A 21,160-nucleotide genomic window follows, 5' to 3' on the forward strand; every position below is an offset into this window, starting at 1 on the left:
AAAGCTGTATCACTATCTTATCTGGACAGAAGATGCATTGTTTACCACAACACAAACACACCTTGGACAATGTGACAAGTGGTCCCTCAACACCCAATCCTGAATCATGAGAACCATACACAAACATACTGTGCAGATATACATTTCAGCCACACCTGTTGCTGACAGGTGTAGAAAATCGAGCACAAAGCCATGCAATCTCCATAGACACATTGCCAGGAGAATGGCCTTACTGAAGAGCTCAGTGACTTTCAACGTGGCACCATCACAGGATACCACCTTTCCAACAAGTCAGTTCATCAAATTTCTGCCCTGCTAGAGCTGCTCCGGTCAACTGTACGTGCTGTTATTTTGAAGTGAAAACATCTAGGAACAACAACGGCTCAGCCACAAAGTGGTAGGCCACACAAGCTCACAGAACGGGACTGCCAAATGCTGAAGCATGTAGCCCATAAAAATAGTCTGTACTCGGTTGCAACACTCACTACCGAGTTCCAAACTGGTCCAATCTGGAAACTCATTAAATGGGTTTCCATGGCCATTTTAGGCCACAAGCCTAAAATCTCCATGCGCAATGCCAAGTGTCAGCTGGAGTGGTGTAAAGCTTGCCACCATTGGACTCTGGAACAGTGGAAACGCCTTATCTGGAGTGATGAATCACGCTTCAGCATCTTGGAGTCCGATGGACGAATCTGGGTTTGGCGGATGCCACGAGAATGCTACCTGCCCGAATGCATAGTGCCAACTGTAAAGTTTGGGGAGGGAGGAAAAATGGTTTGAGCTAGGCCCCTTAGTTCCAGTGAAAGGAAATCTTAACGCTACAGCATACAATTACATTCTAGACGATTCTGTGCCCTTTCCTGTTTCAGCATGACAATGCCCCGTGCACAAAGCGAGGTTCATATAGAAATGGTTTGTCGAGGTCGGTGTGGAAGAACTTGACTGGCCTGAAATTTAACTGACCTCAAAATGATACATTATTTTAAAAGATTAATGACCTTAGATTTCAGCATTTGTGGCATCCATTTCAAGGAAAATCCTAATTTACCTCAAATGTCTCATTGCTCTTACCATCATTGGTGTTACTACTCCTAGTCGTTGCACAAAGTTAAAATAATGGTAAAAAAAAATGTAAAGTCATAAAGCTACCATATTAGTTGATTTAGAATGGGAAGAACTTGTCTAAAAAAAAGTTTTCCCAAAACGACATGCCCAAATGCCAACATAAGACGAGTCAGCAGCTAGCCAGCTAGCCAATTTTCAGTTGACGCAATAATTTTCTCAGTCAAACACATTACCCAAAATGCACTGTGTGTCTTTTGTTTACCAGGTCATGTAATCTTTGGTGTAAAAGTCAACTAGAACAGAGAGCACCTTATCTATCCACTGGGCTGCAATATCATCCTCAAAATCCTAACAAAAAAGAAACAGGAGTTAATGCATGGCCACACCAACAACGTCTCCTGTGTCACTGTGTCCAAAGGTGGAAAGTATGTTGCCTCATGGTCAGGTCACTTTCATGGGCTTCAAGGTAATGGACTAATGCAAAGATGAAAGAAAAATGGATGGGCAGAAAACTTTGATGAAAGATAATTAGCCTTTATCATTCTTTGAACAGGATGATGTTTTAATATTGGACTTTTCCATGAGAAGAATATATGCTCACCTGCAGCTCCACAAAGCCTAAGTGGGAGGATTGGCCTTCTCCCCTCAATGTCAAGTACATGGTGACCCTTGGGGGCCAGGATGATGGCAGTTTTTGTCAAACTTTGTGAAATACTGACATTTGACTCAGATCCTCTGTTATAATACAGTAGTTACAAATAGGTGTATTCATACATTTGAACTGAATAACTGTGTGTGTCTATAATTTCCATATAGTGGTGTGTAAAATAGAAAACAGAGAAGCCATTTGTGGAAGCCCGGCCTCAGCCCACAGTGGTGGTCACTGCCTTAATCTGCAATACTCCAACACAAGTGATAGCATCTTCGTATGGGCAGAACAGTATGTATATCTAAATAGAGCTATTTTTGTATAACTTTGGCTTGGCACACCTTCTAATGAAATGTCACAGCTATGGGCCTATAAGGATCTGGATCATATTCTTGTAACGACACTCTCCGCGTTTGGGAACTTGATCTTCCCCACAAAATTACACACACACAGGGCAGCCGAAAACAATTGTGAAATGCATTTGGGTAATTATAATATCAGAACACACAGGGCTCTATGCTGACCTTTCATACAAGGAGTACATATGCACCTATGTTGAAAAATGTAGGCACACACAAAGAAATTAAGTCGCACTGTAGAGCCCTGAAACATTCAAACACGTGAATAGTATGACCCTTTGTGAGAGCGTCATTTCCTCAGCATACTGCAGTAAATCTTGCAGCAGTTTGCAACCTGAATAACTTGTTATTTCTTGGTACAGTTCCCTGAGGAAGGCAGCTATCTCTACTGTGGAACCAGTGGGGATATCCTGAAAGTCAGTCTCAAGACCAAGCTTCTTAATGGGCCATGTCCAAGTGAAACAGAAGTTCAGCAAGCTGGCTTCAAAAAAGTTACACGGTAAGAGGAGTTTAATATCTGGCTTAGTTAGACTGCAGTACAGAACTCAGCATGCATTTCCCCTTGTTGTCTACATGGGGTGAACACAGTCTGTGATGAAGACAGGCAACATACTCTCGGCTCAGGAGATGGCACGTTCACTCTGTTCAGGATCCTCATCCAACTTCAAACACATCAAGTGAGTCTAGTGTCTGGAATGGAGGTCTTTATTCACTTTTATAGTTATTCTCTCACTTCAGTAATCCTGTGTGCATCTTCCAAAAGCATCTAATGCACCACTGTACTACTCAATGAACACTACCTGTACATGTATTCTTTGGTTTCTACTCTTTGGCAGGAAGGTTCAGCTGGAAAGGGGTGACATCCATAGCACCCCGTGGTGATGGTCACCAGTTCTTTGTGGGCACACAGGCAACACAGATCTGCCATTTCAGCTACACTGACTTCAAAGAGGAGTTCATCACCTGATCACCTCCAGCCATAACAGCGCTGTGAACGATGTGAGTGAAACAACAGGCTAAAAGGTCACATAATATACGCCATCACATTCCATTTGTGTGCAGGGTCAGTCCCCTATTGAATGCAAATAGGAAACTGTTTCTGCTTGACTGGCTGTTCATTTTGAAGCCCATTGAAACCAGTAGAGGGGGCTACACAATAATTTAGTAACCTGGTATATATATGTTAATTATTGTTTTCCAATAGATGGCAGTATTGACTCAATACAGTGTTTGCCTTATGCTAGCCTTCAAATGTATGCCATGTAACCATGCTCGGAAAAGCCTCCGGTAATATACGCCAGGTGCATTCCGGTAATGTTATTCTACGTGACAATTAAATTCCAAAACGTACTTACGTCTCCGGTGCCAACAATCTAAGAAGCAAGATACTACATCCTCCAAAGTTTATCAGAGTCATTGTCAACAGCTAAATAAATTCATTATGGGCTGATAAGTGCTTTAATTTAACGTATATATCTTGATGTATATCTCACAGTGGCTCATCTGAGCTCTTTGCCACGTTCTGAGAATGACATCTGGATGTGGCATACGGAGACCTCTAAAGAAGTGCTACATATCACTGTGCCCAACATGACCTGGCTGCAACACTGTGGAATTCATGATTGACAGCAGGAGCATCATCAGTGGTGGATTTCCCATTCCATTTCTTAGCAGCAGAAACTCAGGGGCTTTCTATTATCAGCCGCGTCTGCTGTCTGGAAATGCAAAGGCATTCCTCTGGTGGTGATTTAGTTGGGCAACAACAGTTGTGCCATTTTTAACTCGGATGAAAGAAAAACAATACTTTCTGTCACGCATTCATGTTTGTATTTCTCCCAGTCATTGACTTGTGTGTCGTTTTCTTTCAGCCTGGAATGATGTACGATCTGTGGCTTCACTCCTGAGACTAGCAGGCTGATGATGACTGTGCAGAACACCCACAGCATGGGTGTGAGTGACAGCCATCGCCACCACCAGAGGCTACAAGATGATTCAAATCAAATCAAATGTATTTATATAGCCCTTCTTACATCAGCTGATATATTAAAGTGCTGTACAGAAACCCAGCCTAAAACCCCAAACAGCAAGCAATGCAGGTGTAGAAGCATGGTGGCTAGGAAAAACTTCCTAGAAAAGGCCAAAACCTATGAAGAAACCTAGAGAGGAACCAGACTATGAGGGGTGGCCAGTCCTCTTCTGGCTGTGCCGGGTGGAGATTATAACAGAACATGGCCAAGATGTTCAAATGTTCATAAATGACCAGCAGAGTCAAATAATAATAATCACATTAGTTGTCGAGGGTGCAGCAAGTCAGCACCTCAGGAGTAAATGTCAGTTGGCTTTAAGAGTATCTCTACCGCTCCTGCTGTCTCTAGAGAGTTGAAAACAGCAGGTCTGGGACAGGTAGCACGTCCGGTGAACAGGTCAGGGTTCCATAGCTCCAGGCAGAACAGTTGAAACTGGAGCAGCAGCACGGCCAGGTGGACGATTGCCAGCGGGGAGGGGAGGGACAGGTAAAGATCATGAAGATAAAGCACCATGGAGATATAGATAAACAACAATGATGGAGATAAAGAACCATGGAGATAAAGATAAACAACAATGATGGAGATAAAGAACCATGGAGATAAAGATAAACAACAATGATGGAGATAAAGAACCATGAGCATTACAAAGTACAAATAGGGTACAAAGACCCAAATAGGGTCGATAATGGCAAACCGTGGCGGTGACACCACTTTACGAGGGTGTCTGTCTCAAGGTGAGTTGGGATATGCAAAAATACACATTTCCAATTCACACATGCATATTAATACACACTTTTACATGCATGAAATAGGACAAATATAAGCACCCACCAAATTATATAATTATAGATACCTATAGTTAGTGGGCATGAAACCTCTGCACTGTGTTAGGGCCTACCAGATAAACAACGTTTTCAAAAACCACAAGCCTTGGCTCATGTTTATTCATAACAGAATCTGGTTACAATGCTATTGATATGAAGAAAGTACTAATAGTTTAACAAATATTATTTGATTCTAACAGTGAAACAAATAGAAGCAACAGATACTGTATACTCTGGTTAGAAGTGTCTGCTACCACTCTGAGGAGTACCAGATCATCACTAGTAGCACAGACAGAAAGGAACATCAACCACCACCGTAGGATATATAGAATAGCATTTACTAACAGAGAATTCAATTCATTCCAGATTGGGTTAATGACTACCATAGTATTTATTTAGTCATTGCCATGGAAACACAATGGATGATTGATCGCACAGTGAGACGTGTGTGAGCGCCAGATGTCATAGTAGTGTAATGCGATGACAATGACAGTGCATTGTATTCTCTGCTAAGGGATTGTTTGTTCCTAAAGCAGACGGCATAGCTATGACTCAACCAGATGGTCTCTGTGGGCCACATCTAGGATGAGGTTTACTTCTTCACAGAAAACCACATTGGAAAATTCTCTCTCCATGTTCAGCTTCAAAATAATAATAATTTCACTGCTTTAACAGAGCAAGCCATAGAGCAGCACATTAACTTCATCTATTTTTGTTATTTGAGGCTTTCCACAGAGATTACTTCCCTTGGGGGTTGATAATCAGAGTTCTTCATGAATACAGTCCATAATGTATTGATGACATTGGGTACATAATGCTAGTTAAGCATAAACCTATAGTGAAAGTATCAAAGTTGACCTTACAGTACCAGTAAATCAAACTGCAACACTTTTAAAGAAATACTTTGCCCTTTCTTTTTAACTGAGGGGGAGAGTTCTGTGTTTACATGAATGTACTTTTTGCTAGCATCACTTCTTTACATCATAGGACTAGGTATCTCTAAACTGTACAGTAGTGGAGCATGTGTTTTTTCATTCAAAGTTGAGGCACAATCACATAGGATATACAATCTAAACTCTTCCCTCCTCCTGAGCACGTTCTGTCTAACTTTGCAATGACAGAAAAAATGGAAAGGCACCTGCGTTTTAAAAGGGAAATGTGGTATTTGTGGTCTAAATCTAACTTAAAGAAACAGTTGCAACGGGAGGACAAAGCTGGAAGGAGACAGCTGCCAACCCAGAGATGAGTATTACTTACTCACACACAAATATATGTTTTAACAACTGCATGTTGCTATTTGATAGACGGTAGTGGCGACCACTTGCATAATTATTTACCAGCCAATAAATTATGGTGTGCACGATACATCTGCTTATAATGTTAAAAACAGGAGGAGAGATTGACACAAATTTGTATTAATTAAAAAGTTTGAATAATGAATACTGGTCATTGTCTTATTTCATAGTGTCACTTTTCTATATAAATGTTACCATATTTGATTTCATAATGACACATTGTATTTCCCAATGGATTTTTTCATTATAACATTTATCGCTTCATTAATGGCGCTGTATCACATGATCTATTTCCGAATTTCATGGCCTTTTTCATAATAAAAAATATTCTGATTGAAAATGTATGAATAAGCCTCCTGTACACCTATATCTTGCAGACGCTGTAACCATCTGACAAATGCATGGCGGTGTCGTAGCATGCCACTGGCATATCTCCTCTCCGTCTCTGGGGCAAGGAATAAGTTTCTCTTATTTTACATGTATTTTTTAAATATGAATATCATACAGTGGACGTCTAAGCCTAAAGGCATATGCACGCAATGCCCTGATGCATTTAGCGCTCAAATCTCCGACAGATGAACAGCGAGGTGGACAGTTGTTTTAGGAAAGTAAAACCCAATAAAACAATAGGCCTGTTTGCTTATGCTACACATCTAAAACACTGAAGTGTTTTTGTAATTTGTTATAGGCTGTTAAGGACAATTCAAATGTGGCTCATTTGGCCAATAGGCTATCCCTCGTTTATTGATGGCACTGGCCTTGCCAGGTCGGCAGTTTCTTTTCTTTCCCTCTCTCTTTTTAGTCGGATCTGAATGCATACGAATGTCCAATAAATGTGTAAAATGTCTGGTAAATTAAAATCTTCCCGGTTATGTTGTCCGGTGGCAAATGTTCCTGACCGAAAACACTGGTCTTACCCTCTAGTATATAACGTAGCTTTTTCACCAGTGTTGTTCCCCTCCAGGTGTTTCCTGAAGAACTCCTGTACCCTCCTCCACAGGTCCAGCTGAGCCTGATGGTGGGCTTTAGCCTCTCCCCCTCCAGGTGTTTCCTGAACAACTCCTGGACCCTCCTCCACAGGTCCAGCTGAGCCTGATGGTGAGCTTTAGTCTCTCCCCCTCCAGGTGTTTCCTGAACAACTCCTGGACCCTCCTCCACAGGTCCAGCTGAGCCTGATGGTGAGCTTTAGTCTCTCCCCCTCCAGGTGTTTCCTGAACAACTCCTGGACCCTCCTCCACAGGTCCAGCTGAGCCTGATGGTGAGCTTTAGTCTCTCCCCCTCCAGGTGTTTCCTGAACAACTCCTGGACCCTCCTCCACAGGTCCAGCTGAGCCTGATGGTGGGCTTTAGCCTCTCCCCCTCCAGGTGTTTCCTGAACAACTCCTGGACCCTCCTCCACAGGTCCAGCTGAGCCTGATGGTGAGCTTTAGTCTCTCCCCCTCCAGGTGTTTCCTGAACAACTCCTGGACCCTCCTCCACAGGTCCAGCTGAGCCTGATGGTGGGCTTTAGCCTCTCCCCCTCCAGGTGTTTCCTGAAGAACTCCTGGACCCTCCTCCACAGGTCCAGCTGAGCCTGATGTTGGGCTTTAGCCTCTCCCACAAACACCACCACTTGACCAACTGCAGGATGGAAGCCAGACGGGCAGTGGGGCATGTAGGGTACTTCCAGAAAATGCCCCACGCTGGGGTACATCACCACCTGGTGGTGAAAGGAAAAGAGGACAGAACATATTTGCAAAAAATATAATGTTTTTTACTTTGTCATTATGGGGTAGTATGTAGATTGATGAAGGGGAAACATTTTTGAAACCATTTTAGAATAAGGCTGTAATGTAACAAAATGTTATTAAAGTCATGGGGTCTGAATACTTTCCGAATGCACTGTATGTATATTTGTCTCAATTTCTGCACCAACTGGTAGATTTAAAAATACTCTGATTTTGTAGATTATTAAGGCACATTTTAGTGTTAGGAAAGTTTCCAAACTTGTTTGGAGAGTCTTTACGCACTAAATATATTGATTAATAAAAAAATAGGTGTTGAACAATAATTCTACCCCAATTCTCACGAATCACAGACATGTATGACAATGGTCCAGTCTCGCGAACCGTGCACCACGCTCCAGGTTTAACCTGCTACATGTGGTCTGAGTTCCATAATGATGAACATTTATTGGATGCATTTGCTGTTTGTTTTGGTTGTGTTCCAGATGATGTTGTTCCCTATTTAAACAAAATGGTAAATAATGTAGTGTCATTTTGGAGTAACTTCTTGTAAATAAGAATAGTATATGTTTCAAAAGACTTTTGCATTAATTCATGTTTCTAATAAATAGGGTCGTGGATCAGAAAACCAGTCACTATCTGGTGTGACCACCATTTGCCTCATGCAGCGCGACAACTCTCCTTTGCAGAGAGTTGATCAGGCTGTTGATTGTGGCCTGTGGAATGTTGTCCCACCTTTCAGTGGCTGTGCAAAGTTGCTGGATATTGGCGGGAACTGGAAAATGCTATTGTACACATCAATCCAGAGCATCCTAAACATGCTCAATGGGTGACGTCTAGTGAGTATGCAGGCCATGGAAGAGCGGAGACATTTTCAGCTTCCAGGAATTGTGTACAGATCCTTGTGACATGGGGTTGTGCATTATCATGCTGAAACATGAGGTGATGGCAGTGGATGAATGGCACAACCTCAAACTAATAGTGGGTGAATAGCATGCTATTCTCATGCTTAAGTTCAAGGTCAAAATATGCAGAGAGAAAAAAGGAATTATGTTCCATTTACGGAGCACCAAGTCTAGGACCAAAAGGCTCCTTAACAGCTTCCACCCCCAAGCCATAAGACTGCTTAACAGTTACTCAAATGGCTACCCGGACTATTTGCATTGTCCAACCCCCACCCCCATTTTTACACTGCTGCCACTCTCTGTTTATTATCCATGCATAGTCACTTTACCTCTACCTACATGTACATATTACCTCAATTACCTCGACTAACCTGTGCCCCCGCACATTGACTCTGTACTAGTACCCCCTGTATATAGCCTCGCTACTGTTATTTTATTGCTGCTCCTTAATTTGTCTTTTTTTTCCTTTTTCTTATATTTATTTATTTTTTACTTCAGTTTATTTTTAGTAAATACTTTTTGAACACTTTTTTTCTTAACTGCATTGTTGATTAAGGGCTTGTAAGTATACACTTCACTGTAAGGTCAACACCTGTTGTATTCGGCGCATGTCACAAATCAAATGTGATTTGAAACACACACTAACTCATTCAAACGCACACAGAAACACACACATTCACGAAGACATCTCCACCATCTGGAGAAGTTGAACATGTGGTTCAAACAGCTGGCAACAAACCACCACCACCCCTCTTCCCTGGTATGTGCCTGAGCCAACATGTTCAGCCACTACTGTGTAACATTGATATTTTAACATTTATCAGTAATGCATAGTTGTATGCTAAGTGTGAATGGACTCCAGATTCATACGGAAACATCTGTACAACTTATGGCTATAGTAACTGGAGAGGGCTGTTTGGAAATGCATTCACAGGACTTAAGAATAAAAAGATTACAACGAGCGGAGGAGTATGAGCGGAGGAGCAATCAATTACTCTATTTTGGCCTGTGTGGGTATTTTGGCCTGGGTGGGTATACTTTATAAACACTTATGTGCTGTGTAATAGAAGCCTGCTGGAATGACCGTCTACAGGCAGTGCAGGGTCATTGAGGCCAGATGAGAGAGAGTTTATTTGTGGTTTGGTAAAAAACATAAATTGATAAAACCCCAGTAGAATAACAGAGACTTCGGCCTCCCGGGTGACGCAGTGGTTAAGGGCGCTGAACTGCAGCGCCAGCTGTGCCACCAGAGACTCTGGGTTTGCGCCCAGGCTCTGTCGTAACCGACCGAGACCGGGAGGTCCGTGGGGCGACGCACAATTGGCCTAGCATCGTCCAGGTTAGGGAGGGTTTGGACAGTAGGGATGTCCTTGTCTCATCGTGCACCAGCAACTCCTGCGGCGGGCAGAGCACAGTGCGCGCTAACCAAGGTTGCCAGGTGCACGGTGTTTCCTCTGACACATTGGTGCGGCTGGCTTCCGGGTTGGATGCGCTGTGTTAAGAAGCAGTGCGGCTTGGTTGGGTTGTGTATCGGAGGACGTATGACTTTCAACCTTCGTCTCTCCCGAGCCCATACGGGAGTTGTAGCGATGAGACAAGATAGTAGCTACGAACAACTGGATACCACGAAATTGGGGGGGGAAAGGGGTAAAATTCAAACATGAAAAAGAATAACAGAGACTTCAACACTTGTCTACATTGTCCTTTTAGAAAAAAAAGAAAGTTTAAATCTCTTGATTTAATGTTATTTGAATTATGTCTGATTCCAATCGAAACATTGATAAAAAAATATGCTTACATGAGGTCAAAATGCCAGTATAGTATGTTGGTTTTTAACCCCGCCACATACCTCACAGTCCCCAAATCAGATGAAATTATTATCATCTGAATGAATCCTGTTAGTTATCTTTAGGTAGTCATGATTCTGTTGTCCATAAGGATAGTGTGAATATTACACCCCTGAAATGTTTGCTAAATATTTTACCAAAGGACTGATCTCTGTCTCCCTGTGCCTCTGATCCAGCAGGGCAGCGATAGTGTGAAGATTAAAAGCTTATCCAATTAGCCACCCGCTGAGACCTGCTGAGCCAATCAGGCCCATCTAAAGCCTGTGGTCACACTGGAGTGCTGCCAGGAGAGGGTCTCAGGGCTGCCCATGCAGGGGGAACAACAATGTCTTAGAATGGGTGGAGCCCTGTCTCATCTCTTTCCTGGCTATTCTTCAATGACACGCTGTTCCTCAAATAGCTTTTGAACAACGGTATCAGAGGGGGAAAAAGCTTGGATTACTACAGCGTAACTACTGTAACATCACCATTGCACACGGAGACCCAACGCTGGGATTTTTAGACCACTGTTTTTAAGTTTCACCATTCATTTTGAAGGGTTCTTTATGACGGATTTGTCTGTTCACTTTCAATTCTATGGGGATCAGTTTAAGATCCGGCTATGTTTTGTTGATCTAGATATTTCAGTGACGACATGGTGTCCGATTGTCTTTTTACACATCCATCTGCAGGAATTGCTGTGTTCTGACTGGCCTCAGGTTTTATCTCCTGGACTGAAATGTCATTGTTGCAACAAAAAAATGACATGGCTCAACATTGCTTTCTCTTTAACAGCCACTCAAATTGACACTCAGAAAACCACAGTGAGAAGGTCCCTGACACATTACGACCAATCATATGTGTCTTTACCTCTTCATCCTGGGTGGGACATTTAAAAAAAAATGTTTAACCTTTATTTAACTAGGCAAGTCACTTAAGAACAAATTCTTATATACAATGAGGGCCTAGGAACAGTGGGTTAACTGCCTTGTCAGGGGCAGAACAACATATTTTTTTCCTTGTCAGCTCAGGGATTCAATCTAGCAACCTTTCAGTTACTGGCGCAACGCTCTAACCACTAGGCTACCTGCAGCAACAATCTTCTTCCACTGGGGTCTGTCTTTGGCCACAGTCCCATGTCAGTCATAACAAGCAGGGAGCTCATTCATCAGGATTTGTTCTGACACTGTGTTCATAAAATATGCAGAATGAAAAACAATTCAGTGAACCACCCTTCAAAACACTGCCCTCTGCAGGAAATGGGGGAAAAAAAGAAATCAACACAGTTTGGCACAAAAGGTCTGCATAAAGAGGTGTGTATTAGGCTATACTCAATACTATGACAGAGGAGGTTCATCTTTGGTGTGAGACATTCTAAAGAGAGAGTGAGTCTTGTATCTTCGATGTTAGTCATATTTCTCCTGACGATGCGATTCTAGAGGTCAACTGCAGCTTTTCACTAAATACGCTCTTTCATTAAGGTTCCTAAGGTCCTAAGGTTCCTAAGGTCATACATGACCATGACAGGATAATTACTTTGTTCCCTCATTTGTCATCATGGCAAAGAAGCCTGCGATCCAGCTCACATGGTCATGAATGGGTGTCTTCCACACAGATGAGTGATCTGAGACAGATGTGACCCCAATAAAGACCCCTACACTGAACAGTGGCTGCCCTTGCATGACCACTTTTATTGAGGTGTCAAGGGGCAATGAGTCACAACACATTATGCAAAACTCCAACAGAGAAGAGCATTCCACGGGTGATATAAGAATAGGTATGAACTTAGCCATAAGGATAAGTTATTATATAATGTCACTACCTGCTTCATTCTGGGACTTGGAGGAGCCATAGAAGGAGAAGCAGAGGAGAGTGTGCTTGCTTGGATGGTGGAGCATAATGAAAGCGCTATATAAATTAAATGTATTATTTTCAGAGTTTCTGTCAAACTTGTCACATATTTCACGCTGCTGTATGAGTTATTGGCCAAAAAAAGTTTTGTTGGCAGTCGAAGCTAAAAAGTGAGAGTGCTTCGTAAACGTTTACCAGTAGGTTGGATATACACAAAATATTTCACTTATTGATCTTGATGCAGTTATTGGTTATACTGGTACGTCCTTGCTAGCTAGCTAGACTTTAGTCATCTCTTCTGAACTGATTACTTCATCAATCAATCAGAAGAAAATCCAGAATAATATCACATAGATAGTGGACCCTACAAAAACTCTATTAATTTTCCCAAAACTTCTGGGAACGCTTGTGAAGCAGGCTCCGCAGACCAGACCGTGGTTTGAGCAGTCAATGAGAGATGTAAAAAAAACTTCCTATTTGTTAATTGTCTCTAAATCTAAAGGCACAACCTAGTTTCGAGACAATGTCTTGTGTAGGTGAACATGTGCATCAAAGCTGGGACCGAGAGACTGAAAAACAGCTTCTATCTCAAGGCCATCAGACTGTTAAACAGCCACCACTAACATTGAGTGGCTGCTGCCAACACACTGACTCAACTCCAGCCACTTTAATAATGGGAATTGATGGGAAATTATGTAAAATATATCACTAGCCACTTTAAACAATGCTACCTAATATAATGTTTACATACCCTACATTATTCATCTCATATGTATACGTATATACTGTACTCTATATCATCTACTGCATATTTATGTAATACATGTATCACTAGCCACTTTAACTATGCCACTTTGTTTACATACTCATCTCTTATGTACTCGATACCATCTACTGTATCTTGCCTATGCCGCTCTGTACCATCACTCATTCATATATCTTTATGTACATATTCTTTATCCCCTTACACTTGTGTGTATAAGACAGTAGTTTTGGAATTGTTAGTTAGATTACTTGTTGGTTATTACTGCATTGTCAGAACTAGAAGCACAAGCATTTCGCTACACTCGCATTAACATCTGCTAACCATGTGTATGTGACAAATCCAATTTGATTTGATTTGATTTGACATGTTATTACTCCAACCTCGCCAAAGTGACAAACTGACACGTTTTCATTTTCGTCAAAAACAACTTTATATCGAAAGAGTGCCTTCTGATCTGACGGATGCACATGCGTAGTTCTGCGCGAGATGACTGTTAGACCCAATGATATGTATAAACCCTGGATTGCTAACGCTATGTATTGCCCATTGAGAGGCTTTGAAGCCACCGTCGGCCACAAAGACAGTACCCAGTAGGAGCAGTCCACCATAGGAATGAATGGAATTATATAGTATTTCAATTAAATGTTTAAAGGGCAAAGTTACATGTATTTAAGTGTTGTCTTGTTGTAGTGGGGACAGTAACAGTAACAAGGAAAATGTTGTGATATTTATTTTTATTTAGTAGTTTTATGTTCAGCTAACATAATATCATTTTAAAGTGTGCATTAAGGTGTCCGTAATAGAATAAATGTGTCAAAACTAATGTAGTCCTAAAAAAATGCATTTCTATAGCTTCCAAAATATGTTTTACAATGGAGGAGTAAGCGCCCCCCTGTAAGTCATCCAGAGTTTATATACATCATTGGTTAGACCCAATAACATGATCAAAGATTTCATTTGGAGAGGGAGTTTCTACGTATCTTCACAGGGAACCAGTTTTGCTTTTAGTATGTCATACATTTAAGGATTTAATATATCATTTGGTGTTAGTAAAGGTGGAAGGATTGGCCTTCTCCCCCCAATGTCAAGTACCTGGTGACCCTTGGGGGTCACGATGATGGCAGGTACTAGCCATAGCAATAGTGTGTCAAACTTTGTGAAATACTGACATTTGACTCAGATCCTCTGTTATAATATAATAGTTACAAATAGTTGTATTCATACATTTTAACTGAATAACTGTGTGTCTGTAATTTCCACATAGTGGTATGGAATATAGAAAACAGAGAATCCATTTGTGGAAGCCCGGCCCCAGCCCACAGTGGTGGTCACTGCCTTAATCCGCAATACTCCAACACAAGTGACAACATCTTTCTATAGGCAGAACAGTATGTATATTTAAATAGCTATTTTTGTATAATTTTGGCTTGGCACACCTTCTAATGAAATATCACAACTAAAGGCCTACAAGGATATTGATCATCTCTTGTAGCGACACTCTCCCCGTTTGGGAATGTAATCTTCCCCACAAGATTAGGTCCACTGAATGTCAGACAGGGCAGCTGAAAATAATTGTGAAATGCATTTGGGTAATTACAATATCAGAAGAGTTTGTGGTCATACCACATTCTTAAAAACACAGGTGCTGGGCTAATAAAGAATACTAGTATAGAACAAGAAGGCCCGCATACTGTTAAAGCTCCCAGTTCACCGATTTATTGACTTTTTGTTCCGAAACGGATCTTCGTCAGGTCATAAATCGGCTAAGATCCGTTTCGGATTGAAACGTTGTCAATAAATCTGTGAATTGGGAGCTTTAACAGAGTGCGGGCTTCTTGTTTTATACAAATTACAATATCAGAACATACAGTGCACTAACACATACACAGGGCTCTATGCTGACCTCTCATACAAGGAGCACGTGTGCACCTATGTTGAAAAATGTAGGCTGTAGAGCCCTGATACATTTGTGAGAGTGCTATTTCCTCAGCATACTGCAGTTTGCAGCCTGAATAACTTGCTATTGCTTCATGGTACAGATCCCTGAGGAAGGCTGGGACCAGTGGGGATATCCTGAAAATCCGTCTCAAGACCAAGCTTCTTAATGGGCTGTGACCCAGTGAAAAAGAAGTTCAGCAAGGTGGCTTCAAAAAGGAATACGGTAAGAGGAGTTTAATATCTGGCTTAGTTAGATAGACTGCATTACAAAACTCAGAACTCAGCATGCATTTCCCCTTGTTGTCTACATGTCTGTGATGAAGACAGGCAACATACTCGCAGCTCAGGAGATGGCACGTTCACTCTGTTCAGGATCCTCATCCAACTTCAAACACATCAAGTGAGTCTAGTGTCTGGAATGGAGGTCTTTATTCACTTTTATAGTTATTCTCTCACTTCAGTAATCCTGTGTGCATCTTCCAAAAGCATCTAATGCACCACTGTACTACTCAATGAACACTACCTGTACATGTATTCTTTGGTTTCTACTCTTTGGCAGGAAGGTTCAGCTGGAAAAGGGTGACATCCATAGCGCCCCGTGGTGATGGTCACCAGTTCTTTGTGGGAACACAGGCAACACAGATCTGCCATTTCAGCTACACTGACTTCAAAGAGGAGTTCATCACCTGATCACCTCCAGCCATAACAGCGCTGTGAACGATGTGAGTGAAACAACAGGCTAAAAGGTCACATAATATACGCCATCACATTCCATTTGTGTGCAGGGTCAGTCCCCTACTGAATACAAATAGGGAACTGATTCTGCTTGACTGGCTGTTCATTTTGAAGCCCATTTGCCTTTTGAAATGACACCAGTAGAGGGGGCTATACTATCATTTACTGTAAGTCATGTCCTGTGTCCTCCAAAGTAGATATTGTTGAGCATGATATTTATATTAGTCATTGTCAATAGCTCAATCGATTCATTATGGGCTGATAATAAGTGCTTTAATTTAACGTATATATCTTGATGTATATCTCACAGTGGCTCATCTGAGCTCTCTGCCACGTTCTGAGAATGACATCTGGATGTGGCATACGGAGACCTCTAAAGAAGTGCTACATATCACTGTGCCCAACATGACCTGGCTGCAACACTGTGGAATTCATGATTGACAGCAGGAGCATCATCAGTGGTGGATTTCCCATTCCATTTCTTAGCAGCAGAAACTCAGGGGCTTTCTATTATCAGCCGCGTCTGCTGTCTGGAAATGCAAATGCATTCCTCTGGTGGTGATTTAGTTGGGCAACAACAGTTGTGCCATTTTTAACTCGGATGAAAGAAAAGCAACACTTTCTGTCACGCATTCATGTTTGTATTTCTCCCAGTCATTGACTTTTTGTTTTGTTTTCTTTCAGCCTGGAATGATGATAAGATCTGTGGCTTCACTCCTGAGACTAGCAGGCTGATGACTGTGCAGAACGCCCACAGCATGGGTGTGAGTGACAGCCATCGCCACCACCAGAGGCTGCAAGACGATTGCCAGCGGGGAGGGGAGGGACAGGTAAAGATCAAGAAGATAAAGCACCATGGAGATAAAGATAAACAACAATGATGGAGATAAAGCACCATGGAGATAAAGATAAACAACAATGATGGCGATGAAGAACCATGAGCATTACAAAGTACAAATAGTGTCGCGGTTGATAATGGCCATTTTCCGAGGGTGTCTGTCTCAAGGTGAGTTGGGATATGCAAAAATACACATTTCCAATTCACACATGCATATTAATACACACTTTTACATGCATGAAATTGGACAAATATAAGCACCCACCAACGTATATAATTATAGATACCTATAGTTAGTGGGCATGAAACCTCTGCACTGTGTTAAGGCCTACCAGATAAACAAAGTTTTCAAAAACCACAAGCCTTGGCTCATGTTTATTCATAACAGAATCTGGTTACAATGCTATTGATATGAAGAAAGGACTAATAGTTTAACAAATAGTATTTGATTTTAACAGTGAAACAAATAGAAGCAACATATACTGTATACTCTGGTTAGAAGTGTCTGCTACCACCCTGAGGAGTACCAGATCATCACTAGTAGCACAGACAGAAAGGAACATCCACAGTAGGATATAGAAGAGCATTTACTGAGGTCAGACTCATTTGTACAACAGACTAAAGTATTGAGGGAGAATTAAACTCTGATTGGGTTAATGACTACCATAGTATATATTTAGTTATTACCATGGAAACACAATGGATGATTGATCGCACAGTGAGTCGTGTGTGAGGCGCCATCTCCTTGCCACTGGTCATATTTTAGCGCCAGATGTCATAGTAGAGTAATGCAGTGACAATGACAGTGTATTGTATTCTCTACTAAGGGATTGTTTGTTCTTAAAGCAGACGGCATAGCCATGACTCAGGCAACCAGATGGTCTCTGTCACCCATTTCATCGAGGATGATGTTTACTTCTTCACAGAGAAAACCTAATTGGAAAATGATCTCTCCTTGTTTAACTTAAAACATATATATTTCACTGGTGGACCAGAGCAGTCCATTGAGTAGCACACTAACATCACATAAAATATTGTTATTTTGAGGTATTCCACAGAGATCATTTCTCTTGAGGCTTGGTTTTCGTAGTATTATAATTGAGTATTTCATGAGTACAATCCATATGTCTTCATAATGGACGTTTGGACCTGATTTTTTAGATTCAGGACTCTGGATCAAACTGCAGCACTTTCAAAGAAACACCTTTTTCTATTTATCTTTAACTGAGGGGGAGTGTTTTGTGTATAAATAGAATATACTTTTTGCTAGCATAATTTCTTTACATCAATAGACTAGGTACAGTGGGGAGAACAAGTATTTGATACACTGCTGATTTTGCAGGTTTTCCAACTTACAAAGCAGGTAGAGAAAATCCAGAAAATCACATTATATGATATTTAATTAATTAATTTGCATTTTATTGCATGACATAAGTATTTGATACATCAGAAAAGCAGAACTTAATATTTGGTACAGAAACCTCTGTTTGCAATTACAGAGATCATACGTTTCCTGTAGTTCTTGACCAGGTTTGCACACACTGCAGCAGGGATTTTGGCCCACTCCTCCATACAGACCTTCTCCAGATCCTTCAGGTTTCAGGGCTGTCGCTGGGCAATACGGACTTTCAGCTCCATCCAAAGATTTTCTATTGGGTTCAGGTCTGGAGACTGGCTAGGCCACTCCAGGACCTTGAGATGCTTCTTACGGAGCCACTCCTTAGTTGCCCTGGCTGTGTGTTTCGGGTCGTTGTCATGCTGGAAGACCCAGCCACGACCCATCTTCAATGCTCTTACTGAGGGAAGGAGGTTGTTGGCCAAGATCTCACGATACATGGCCCCATCCATCCTCCCCTTCATACGGTGCAGTCGTCCTGTCCCCTTTGCAGAAAAGCATCCCCAAAGAATGATGTTTCCACCTCCATGCTTCACGGTTGGGATGGTGTTCTTGGGGTTGTACTCATCCTTCTTCTTCCTCCAAACACGGCGAGTGGAGTTTAGACCAAAAAGCTCTATTTTTGTCTCATCAGACGACATGACCTTCTCCCATTCATCCTCTGGATCATCCAGATGGTCATTGTCAAACTTCAGACGGGCCTGGACATGCGCTGGCTTGAGCAGGGGGACCTTGCGTGCGCTGCAGGATTTTAATCCATGACAGCGTAGTGTGTTACTAATGGTTTTCTTTGAGACTGTGGTCCCAGCTCTCTTCAGGTAATTGACCAGGTCCTGCCGTGTAGTTCTGGGCTGATCCCTCACCTTCCTCATGATCATTGATGGCCGACGAGGTGAGATCTTGCATGGAGCCCCAGACTGAGGGTGATTGACCATCATCTTGAACTTCTTCCATTTTCGAATAATTGCGCCAACAGTTGTTGCCTTCTCACCAAGCTGCTTGCCTATTGTCCTGTAGCCCATCCCAGCCTTGTGCAGGTTTACAATTTTATCCCTGATGTCCTTACACAGCTCTCTGGTCTTGGCCATTGTGGAGAGGTTGAAGTATGTTTGATTGAGTGTGTGGACAGGTGTCTTTTACACAGGTAACGAGTTAACAGGTGCAGTTAATACAGGTAATGAGTGGAGAACAGGAGGGCTTCTTAAAGAAAAACTAACAAGTCTGTGAGAGACGGAATTCTTACTGGTTGGTAGGTGATCAAATACTTATGTCATGCAATAAAATGCAAATTAATTACTTAAAAATCATACAATGTGATTTTCTGGATTTTTGTTTTAGATTCCGTCTCTCACAGTTGACGTGTACCTATGGTAAAAATGACAGACCTCTACATGCTTTGTAAGTAGGAAAACCTGCAAAATCGGCAGTGTATCAAATACTTGTTCTCCCCACTGCATGTCTAAACTCTACACTACTGGAGCACATGTTTTTTCATGAAAAGTGGTGAGCACAATCACATAGGATGTCAAATCTACACCTTTCCTGAGCTCCTTCTTTGTAGGTTAATGAATTTTTCAACAAGGGAAAAAATAGAAAGGCACCTGCGTTTTAAAAGGGAAATGTGGTATTTGTGGTCTAAAAATACCTTCAAATAACAGTTGCAACGGGAGGCCGAGAGGCCAAGGAGACAGCTGCCAACCCCAGAGATGATTATGGCTCATTCCCACACAACCATGTTTTAACCACTGCATTTTACTATTTGATAGACGGTAGCAGTTTCTATTTGCATACTGTGAAGGACTCATTAGGAGAAAGTCAAGGCTTTAGTTATAAATCTCCCAAAAGTATTTACCAGCCAATAAATGCTGGCATGCACAATACATCTGCTTATAAACATTTTTAAACAGGAGGAGAGATTTTGACACAGACTTGCATTAATTAAAAAGTTTGAATAATGAATAATGGTCATTGTGAAAGACTCTGTATATTATAATCCTGGTTGAAAAATAATGAGCATGCGCTTTTGGAAACTGTTGGGTGGATTTTATACATTGTGATTGTATGCATTTTGCAGTTTAATGAGAGTTCTACACACAACTATTCTACGATCCTCGTTTACTGCACATCAAGGCCTGTAATATTTAACATACTGTATATTTTCTGTGACGGATTGGCTATTGGGAGGTGTATGACGGGTTTGCCTTACGAGAACTAGAAGGGTCCCTCTCAGGATCCATTCATGGAATGACATCACCCTCGATGGAGACCAGTTTGTGACAGATACAGATGCGTTACCTTAAATCTTGTTGGTAAATTCCACTTTATAGTTTCAGACTTGATTTACGCTAATGTAGAATGTATCAAACCCCTAGAAAAATATCCATTATTTATAATCCACATAATAATTAATATTTCCTGTTGCTGCAGGATTATTTTCCTGCTGTGAGAAACTGGCTCAAATTAAGAAACAGCATATGTATGGTTTATACAGTTCAATGTAATCTCAGGCCACAACATTTCATTGTCTCTCAGAGACATCATTCATCAAGCCTTTGTAAGATGAGATAGTCTGTACTGTACCCATTGTACTGCACTGACAGCAGACTAAACGAAACACTGATATCCCATAATAATGTATGCTTTGTGTCTCCACATAGGTGGCGAATGGTGATGACAAGCTGGTGAACAAGCTGCATTGGACCTTTAAAGATCCCACTCCTATTAGTGTTCCCATTTCATTGCCTGAGTATAGATTAACAAGACATTATTTCACAAGGTCTCCATTTCTACCAGGGCATTCTCCAAGGTATTGAATGATATTGTTGTGAATGTAAAAGGAATGCACTTATGCTTTTGCAAAGACTGTTTTTTTCCCCAACCAACAAACTCCATAAAGTTCATGTTTGAGATGAACCTGACTGAAATATGTCTGCTTATTTTCCATCATATCCTTCTATCTGTTG

General features: G+C 41.5%; 2 pseudogenes; both read left to right on the top strand.

The window, feature by feature from the left end:
- Window positions 1-534: 534 nt before the first annotated feature.
- On the top strand, window positions 535-3,130 carry LOC135559582 (cilia- and flagella-associated protein 52-like; annotated as a pseudogene).
- A 3,664-nt stretch (window positions 3,131-6,794) lies between these two features.
- Window positions 6,795-16,844, top strand: LOC115110902 (cilia- and flagella-associated protein 52-like; annotated as a pseudogene).
- Window positions 16,845-21,160: the final 4,316 nt, after the last annotated feature.

This window comes from Oncorhynchus nerka, linkage group LG26, assembly GCF_034236695.1.
Source record: "Oncorhynchus nerka isolate Pitt River linkage group LG26, Oner_Uvic_2.0, whole genome shotgun sequence".
Classification (NCBI taxonomy): Eukaryota; Metazoa; Chordata; class Actinopteri; order Salmoniformes; family Salmonidae; genus Oncorhynchus; species Oncorhynchus nerka.